Source organism: Peromyscus maniculatus, chromosome 3, assembly GCF_049852395.1.
Source record: "Peromyscus maniculatus bairdii isolate BWxNUB_F1_BW_parent chromosome 3, HU_Pman_BW_mat_3.1, whole genome shotgun sequence".
NCBI lineage: Eukaryota > Metazoa > Chordata > Mammalia > Rodentia > Cricetidae > Peromyscus > Peromyscus maniculatus.
Window position 1 is genome coordinate 53,627,143 of NC_134854.1, and position 9,298 is coordinate 53,636,440.

Sequence of the window (9,298 nt, forward strand, 5' to 3'; positions counted from 1 at the left end):
AGGCCCAGTCTCTCTCTCTCTCTCTCTCTACCTTCATCTTGTGGATCAGATGTAAGTTCTCAGCTACTTCTCTAGTGCCATGCTGGCCAGCCTGCCTGTCACCCCGCTCCCCACTGTGGGAGCCCACAGTGACTCGAGCTTGTGGCTTGATTTTATCTTCACTTAAGGTCAGAGAGTTCAAGCTTATCTTTGCCCCTCAAGACTGAATAACAGGATGTTTGGCCAAAGGCCTGGTTACCAGATGCTTTGCTCCTCGTGGCTGAATAACAGGAGGTGTTTACACTGGTCTGTTCCTTGAACCATGGTAAGGAAGTCTTTTTGCCCCATTGCTTGGTGTATAAAAAGGCTTTGAGAAATAAATTCCGGGCCTCTGCAGTATTCACTGAGAGCCCTCCCGATTCTATCTTCTGTCTCTTGTCTTTTTCTTTATTAATCCTTACTCCCCTATTCAGGTACCTGTTAGACAGGTCAGCTGGTCCTGACACCCCACCATGATGATCATGGACTCACCTGAAACCGTAAGCAAGCTTTCTACAATGCTTTCTTTTATAAGTAGCCTTGGTAACGATGTCTCTTCATAGCAATAGAGCAGTAACTAACACCATCTTCTGCCCATCATAGAAGGGCACGGTCAATACCTCTGTAACAACAGACAGGTCAATAAGAGAAACATATCACAATTCACTAATGTACACACGTATACAGGACTCACACAAAACACGAGTACTTAGCTGGGCTTTCAAAAAATGAACAAACAAACAACAGCACCACAGTGTGAGAACTTGAAGACAGAGTCAGATGAACCCTAACTATCCTCTGCACAAGAGACAAGGAAAATGGACAGGGCTGTGGGGTTTTAGATGGATTATAAATGATAGCATGAACCCAGAGACTATTCAATGGCCCGGGTCAAAGCTCCTTTAGCAATAGGTGCGGCCTTTGGTCTTTTTCAGTGTCCTCCTCTTAGGTAAGGGCTCCATCTTTCCTTTCTTGATGAAGGTGATTTCAGACAGGAGATTTGAAGGCAGCTGTGTTCCTCTGTGGATCTAGGCTTCAGAAAAAAACAGAAAACTGTGCAGAAAGCCTTCCCTGCCCTCTGCAGAGAAAGAGGATGGGAGGCGGAGTGTGAGACAAACCTTGGTTTTGAGACTTTGTCTAGCTCGGCTGTCAAATTACCATGTTTTCTGAGCTTCAACAGTCTGGGAGGGGGTGGAGAGAGAGACAGAGACAGAGATGGGAGGGGTTCCTGTGCCCATGGAGGTGTGGTATCACCCAGGTTTCCGATGTTTATGCCTGTGCCCACATTCCTCTGCAGGGTTTTAGGCTCCTCTGAATCTGCAACACTCAAAGACACCGTTTCCTGGAACACCCTGGGCAGTACAGCGAGCCCACATTGAAGAAGCAAGGGCGCTGTAGAAATGTCACGATAGCAAGCCTGGTTCAGCTTCCTCTCCACAACCACTTCCTCCATTGTGTGCCGGTTTCCAGGGCACACAGCGGGGGTGTAGGATGTGGGGTGTGAGGTGTGGGGTGTGGGGTGTGTCCACTTTCAAGCCTGAGGTCTCTTTTCCTTAGATAGAAGAATTATTTTGTTCCTGTCAGCATCACGTCCTGTGCTGATCTTTGGATGTATGTATCTGTATTTGCTCTGTTTCCGCCTCTTCAGTCTTTTGTTCTGCCTCATGGGAGAATTCTTTGGTATTCTTTCAACTTTGCTATTAAAATATTTACTTCCACAATCATATTACTAGTTTTTAACAGCTGTCTAAAGGGCTCTCTGTATGCCATCTGGGAGAAAGGAGTTAGCCGCTGATCTCCAACTTCCTGAAATGGAAGAGACCAAAAATAAGAAAGACACAACCAATTCAATCCTTAAAATTTGTAGATACAAACAAGATTGTACCTCCAGGCAAGAACTGTCACATCTGTCATGCTCAAAGTGGGGTACACCTGGGCCGAAGGTTCGCAAGTCTGGAGTGTGAGCCTTTGTGGAAGTGTGACCTACTTGAAACATCAGTACCATCGATAACAATTGTCAGAGCATAAAAAGGGAAATTTTGTGTATGTGTGTGTGTGTGTGAATAGAATAATTTCTCTGTATAACTACTGCCTTTTCAATGAAACACAGAAGCATTAGAGTTTGTTTGCTTTTTTAATTTATTTGAGATAGAGTCTCATTATGTAGCCCTGGTTAGTCTGGAATGCCCTTTGTAGGCCAGGTTGGACTTGAACACAGAGATGTGCCTGCCTCTGCCTCCCCAGCGCTAGGATTAAAGATGTGCCCGCTACATCCTGTGTATGTGTTAAATCTGAAGGAAGTACGTCTTTTTTTTAAATGTGTGTAGGTGTTTTACCTGTGTATGTCTGTGTACCACGTGTGTACCTGGTGCCCACAGAGCCAGAAGAGAGCACCAGATACCCTGAAATTGGAGTTACAGATAGTTTTGAGCCACCATGTGAATGTTGGGAATTGAATGCAGGTCCTTAGGAACAGTAGCCAGTGTTCTTTATTGATGAGACATCTCTTCAGCCTCAGTAAAGGATGTTATAAAATGGCAAGAAAGAACCCATGATCCAAGGTATCTGTGTCAGACTACCCTGTTTCCATGTCAAGATCACCTAGATCTTTTAAGTGATTAATAAAATGAATAGATTTTAATAATAGTTAAGGTGTCTGAGTTTTATGTAAATTGACAATCTGACCCTACCTGTTAATTTAGTATCTCACTTTATAGATTCAATATTTTCCTTTATATCTTTGAAGCGTGCAAATATATTTTCAAAGGAATTCCCCTCTCCTATTTTTTTATTTCTCTCCAGGTTTGTTCTGTCTGTTGGGATCTCTTTCATATTCAAAGCATTTCCAAGTATCTATTAGCTATTCATTTGTATTGTATATTTAGGTACCCATGTGGGTGAATTTGGCTTTTGAAAGTGGGATTTCATTGTAAGATGAGCACACAGGTCCTTAAATATTTTTACAGGAGAGTCAATGTGGTGGTTTGAATGAAAATGGCTCCCATAGATTCATAGGGAATGAGGGAATGGCATTATTAGAGGTGTGGCCTTGTTGGAGTGGGTGTAGCCTTGTTGGAGGAAGTGTGTCCCGGGGGTGGGGGGAGGGTATTGGCTTTGAGGTTTCAGATGCTTGAGCCAGGCCTAGTCTCTCTCTCTTTTATAGATCCAGATGTACAACTCTAGCTCCTTCTCCAGCACCATGTCTATCTGCATGCCACCATGCTTCTTCCCACTATAATGATAATGGACTAAACCCCTGTATCGTAAGCCAGCCCCAAGTAAATGTCTCCCTTTATAAGACTGCCTTGGTCATGGTGTCTATTCACAGCAATAAAACCCTCACTAAGAAAGTCAGACTTTTAATTTCTGTATGTTTCTCTCCAGAATGGTCTGGGCTGACCAAGAAGAAGCCTACACTGTCAGGAAAGGGGGCTCTTGTCATTTAGTGTGGCTGCTATCAGAGGTGGCCATTCATATGTTGCTGGAATCTGTTATTTTTTTTCAGTCTCAGAAGTCATAGGTTAGACACAAGTGTGGACCACAGTGGTGTTACTGGGAGCGCAGTCCTCTCCAGAACTGAGGAGGATAATCTGCTTCTTGCCCTTCCCAGAGGCTCACTCCACATCTTAGCTGATCTTTTTATCATTAAAAATGAAAAAATAAAAGTGCCAAGATTTATGATGTCAGAGGGGTTGATTTGCAGTTGGCCTGATCCATTGTCTCTAGACTCCAGTGATACAGGACACCATGGCAACAGGAATATGTGACAGAAGAGGCCATTCACCTCATGGCAGTGTTAGAGCAGCAAAACAAAGCCTGTTAAGGGGAAACTCCTCCTGGTCAAAAGATGAGAAGCTCTGAACTGGGTGGAGACCTGACATTCCCCTTGGGCAGGTCAGTCACCTGGCCAAGGCACCACCCCCAGGAAGGTAGGCAGGCACACTGTAAGCCATGTTTAAGAGACAGGCAGAGTAATTGTTCTCTAATGAGATACTGTGCTTTTCTTTCTCAGACGTCTGACTTGGAGTGCAATCCCTACAAGCCACCTTTTTCTTTTTTCTGTCTTCTTTCGGATGCTGGCAAGAATCTAGATGTGATTTTCCAATACTTTGGGCTTCCTTGCTTGTTTTCTAAATCTTTCTTCCCCACCACAGGGCTTCCTGGTGCCGAGTTGAAGGCCCCATGCTGGTAACTCAAGCAGCCTGGCTTTCCCCTTCTCTGTTCCATTATCCTCCTCCGGGCCTCAGTTGTATTGATAGCTTGTCTGCCCTGGGATTTTTCTTTTAAACTCTGATTAAAGTTGTCCTCAAGCTTCCCTTTGATTCAACTTTAAATCATCTCATTAATGAGACTAAGAACCCCAGGAAGGGACCCAGATTTCCCTGGTATCATTTGGGGAAACTGAGGAAGATGTCTGCTTCAGAGGTGTCCCTCTGGTAAACTACCCCTTCTGTGCATGCTCCATCCCTTATTGCCACCCTACCCCAATGATACCACCAGATTAAAAATTCCGTTGGTTAGTCCATTGCCCTCAGGATGATTAGACCTACCATCTGGGAAATCAGGCATTCAACACTCGAGTCTTTGGGGGACACTTCTTATCCAAACCAAAATGCCCCAATTCCTTAGCTGTGACCCCCCTTCTGAAACGGCCAGTGGAGACTTTCTTCTGTCATCACTCAGATCCCAGCATTACTGTTCCAATATTACTTTGGACCTGTGTTATTACATTGAACTCACCCAGGCAATTCAGAGTTTATTTATAACCTTAATTTTCTCTTACCATGTCACATAACATATTCACAGGTTCTGTAGATCAAGATAGGAGCACCCTTTTGGCCATTCTTCTGCCTCTAGGACGCATTTCTTGGATACTATGGTTTTTTGTTAGGTAAGAGGGAGGGAGAAGGGAAGCAGTGCCCGTTGGATGGTATGTGGGATGTTACTTATTTCTCCTTTAGCAGACACTGCTGTCATCTCTGCCTGCTGTCCCTGAGTGCAAAGTTCAAAATAAGGTCTCTAAAGAGTCCTTTTCCATTCGTCCATCCAGGGCAGGGGAGATGTAGTGCCCAGCTTGGGGGATGGAGAAGTTATCTGGAGCCCCAAATGATTTTTTACTTTTGTTTGTTCCAAATGCTTGAACATTCCTCTAGCGATATCACCTTTGACCAACTTCCTACTCCGAACTACATTGTTTAGCACCAGAACACTATAAGATCTTTTTAGCTGTTTCCTGGTACTGGTGTAATCGAATGTGCCCCGCTGTTTTGAGTTTGTTGGAGCATGTTTTATAGCCTGGAAGTGGTCTGTACTTATAAATATTCTGTGTGAGCCTGAGAAAATGTGTGGTCTCGGATGAAGCGGTCTGTAAACGTCTATTAGATCCTGTTGGCTGAGGGGGTTCAGTTCTACCGTGTCCTTCCGGCTTTCAGTCGGCTGCATTTGTGTTACTGAACAGGCACGTCCAGTGTCCACTTACAGGGAGCTAAGCTACCTCTTCTGGCAGTTCTGTGTGTTTTGGAACTCAATGTTTAGATATACATCAAGGCATGTTAAATCTTGCAGAATTAACCTTTCATCATTAGGTAATATGCTTTTTTTGTGTGTTGGACAAATTTTCTTTCTTAAAATTTGGATATTTTTTCTTACCCTGAAGTATTCTTTACCTGGATTTTTTAAGTTTTACTTATTATTATTATTATTTTAGATTGGCTTTCTCTATGTACCCCTGGCTGTCCTGGAACTGGCTTTGTAGACCAGGTTGGCTTTGAACTCACAGAGATCTATCTACCTCTACCTCCTGATCGAGCACTGGGATTAAAGGCATGAGCCACTACCACCCACCACCTCTTTTTATTCTCATCCAAAGATACAGCAGTTTGTTTTTTTTTTTCTTTTAGCTTTCAACCAACCAAACACTCCTCTACCCACTTCTCAACAGACAGGCTTATTTGGGGCTTTGAAAAGAGATACAGACCATTGTGTGCCAAGAGAAAAACCTTGCCTTCTTTGGGCTTGCTGGTTCCACACCTCACCTACCAATGTGTCGGCCATTACTTCTAACTAGACCTGACCGGTGCACATAGTCACAGTAAACTTTGTTTACAAACTCCTTTAAAACACCAGCTTGTTTTAGTTCTGTGGACTAATCTGAATAACAGACATGTATTTTAACTTTGAAGGCAGGTAGTAAACTTGGCTAAAGGTCTTGTGAGCGTCCATGAGCAAACAGAACTTTTTTTATTTATTATGAGGCAATTCCATAAGCGATAAATACCTTGCCTTTATTTGTCTGGCAATGTCTTTATTTATTTATGTTTATTCTTGCAGGATAATTTCATTAGATACAGACATTTTGTTTTTTTAATAATTTGACAAATTATAGTTGCTTTAAACACTAAATATTCTACCACCCCACTCTCATGCTTACACGGCTCTATAGTATGTGTAGTTTTTTGTGTGTTCCTGCCCCTGCCCCTCACCCTCAACTCCTTTTAACATTGTTTTCTTTGCTTCTCATACAGTTTGAGAGCATGGTGTATGTTCCCCTTGGGTGACTTTTAAATTTCTTTTTGTCTGTATTGCTTGGTATTTTCTGAGCTTCCAGGACCTGTGGTTGCTGTCACTGTCTATCAATCATTTCAGAAGACTCTTCAGCCACGATGCCCAGGCTCCACATTTATATCTTTTGTGATTGTTCTTGGAGATTTTAAAGGATCATTCCGCATTTCAGTTTCTGAAGTTTTGTGTCAGTGTATCTTCAGGCTCAATGCTTCTTCCCCAACTGTGTCCACTCAGTGGTTAACCCATCAAAGACCATCTGGGCTTGGTTTGGTGCTGGAGAACTAACCCTAGGATTGTGCAGAGTAGGCAAACCACTTTACCACTGATATACACCCTAGCCACCAGCAAGATATTTTTCATGCCTATTACAATGTTTTAATCTTTTAATTATAAAATGACATTTATTATGTGTGCATGTGTGCATGCAGAGGTCAGAGGACAACTTGCAGGAGTCAGTTAGTTCTGTCCCTTCTACCCCAAGGGTCCCAGGTATTGAACCTGGGTCCTCCGGTTCAGCTGTAGGTTCCCTTACCTGCTGAACCATCTTGTCAACCCTCCTTTTGATACCTCCTTAGGGATTCCACCCACTTACACTGCCCAGATGTTCTTGCATGTTGCCTGTCTTTTCCATTAGAGCCCTTTAATGGGATTAGAGCACACTACTTTCAATCATGTAACATTTCTGCCTTGGCAACTCCAAAATCTCCATCATTCTGAGCCTGTAGCTCATGCTTGCTTTGCCTCTTCAGACTGTCATTTGCTTGTGTTTTAAAAGCCTGTCTTGTACATTTTTGCAGCCACTGAAAGCTGACCAGGACAAATGGAGTATAACGGACTAGATTAAGGGCCTTTGTCAGAGGCTTCCTATTGGTCCGGGAGGGTTTAGGTGTTGCTGCTGTTCTGGGTGTCAGTGTCCTCAATTCCCTCCCCGGTTCTTGCTGTCGTCCTTGTCACCTTTGTGTTTCCCTAATGATGCTTTCTTACAAGAACCTATCGTCCCAGCATCTCTCTACCATTGGCTTCTGTTGGTATGGAACTCAGTTCACGTACAGATAGGGTGCTGGGGAGGGGAGGGTTCTGCAGTCCCACACTTCTATTTCTGTTTTTTAAAGGAGTTGTGGGTCATCGTGTGGTGACTTTTCAAAAGCCTTTATTCTTTAAAAAAAAAATCATTACATTTGTTTTTCACGTGCTTGTATGAGTTTATGTGCATCACATACATCCAGGAGCCCATTGGGGCCATAAGAGTGCCTCAGTTTCTCTGAAACTGGAGTTACACATGGCTGTGAGCCATGTGGATGCTGGGACCCGAACTCTAGTCCTTTACGAGAACAGCAAGCTCACTTAACCATCTCTCCAGCCCCTGCTTTAGCTCCCCCGAATCTCCTTTCTCCTTTTCTAGGAGATAAGAAATTAAAGAATGCTGAATTGTCTGCCTGTCAGCTCTTCAAGGCCAGGAAAGGCTCTGCCAGAGCAGTTAATTCTTTATTTTTCGGTTGACCATATTTTTTGAGAATTTCGTACACGTGTACAATAAAATGTGATCCCCTCCACCGCACCCCACCCCCTCTAACAAGCCCCATCCCAACTTCATGTCTTCTTCCTCTCCTTGTAAATAATCCACTAAACCCAGTGACTGCTGCCCACTGGTGGGAGAAGCCTGCCTTTGTTATGAAGAGCTCCCCGGTTTGTCTCAAAATGACTTCACTCCCCTGCCCTAACCATGAGGGGGTTTCCCTGTGATCTTCAAGAGTAATGATGTGAGTTCAATCCCTAGAGAACCAACTCCTGCAAAGTGTCCTCGGATGCCCACACTCGGACTGCAATATGCATACCTAGACATATTACATGCACACACAAAATAAGTAAATAAAAATGCAACACAAAAAACCCCACACGGCTTCCTGTTGCTTTCATTTTGGGGCCATCCTCTCCAGGGGTCTAAGAGCAGCTCTCCGGTGACGTGCCATCTGCAGGTGGCTCAGAGTCAGAGTTCAGGACTCTTTCACCTTCCCTGTTCTCTACCAGGTAGCTCCGGGCCATGGCTGCTGGGGCCATGCTGGAATCTTGACTGCTTCAGCTCAGACTCTCCAGTTTCCCTTCCTTATAACAACTTCCATTTTTTTAGACCTACTAGCATCCCGCCTGTAACTTGTCCGAACCAAGCTGAGCTGAGCTGCAGTGTTGAGAATCAGGTTGTTCCAGCTCCTTCTGTCCTCTGCAGCAGAGAGACACACCACAGCAATGCTGCCAGCAACCTGAGGAGAGCCTTTCCCTCTTAGCGACCTCCGCTTAAGCAAAGTCAGATCCTTCACACCCGCAGAAAGGAATTTCAAGATGAGCCAGTGTGGTGGTTTGAAAGAAAATGACCCCCAAAGGGAGCAGCACTATTAGAAGGTGTGGCTTTGTTGGAGTGGGTGTGGTCTTGTTGGGGGAAGTGTGTCACTGTGAGGGCGGGCTTTGAGGGTTTGTATATGCCCATCGAGGCAGTCCACTTCTTGTTGCCTTCTGATCAAGTTGTAGCCAGCACCATGTCTGCCTGAACCTACTGCCATGTCTTATCATCATGATAATGGACTGAACCTCTGAACTGAAGTGATTGTCTGGTGTCTCTTCACAGAGATAGAAACCCTCACTAAGACTTATCACAGTTCAGGCAGACATGGTGCTGTAGCTGTAGCTGAGAGTCCTACATCTTGCAAGCAACAGGAAGTGG

At 44.2% G+C, this 9,298-nt stretch overlaps 1 long non-coding RNA gene across 2 annotated transcripts; it reads left to right on the forward strand.

Annotated features, from left to right (window-relative positions):
- The first annotated feature begins 3,502 nt into the window (after positions 1-3,502).
- LOC121827928 (uncharacterized) lies at positions 3,503-8,472 on the forward strand. Of its 2 annotated transcripts, none has more exons than XR_013049747.1 (2): positions 3,503-3,947; positions 7,985-8,472. It is a non-coding gene; the product is annotated as an uncharacterized LOC121827928 (long non-coding RNA). The 2 variants fall into 2 exon arrangements; XR_013049748.1 differs by lacking the exon at positions 7,985-8,472 and adding an exon at positions 4,031-4,125.
- The last annotated feature ends 826 nt before the right edge of the window (positions 8,473-9,298 follow it).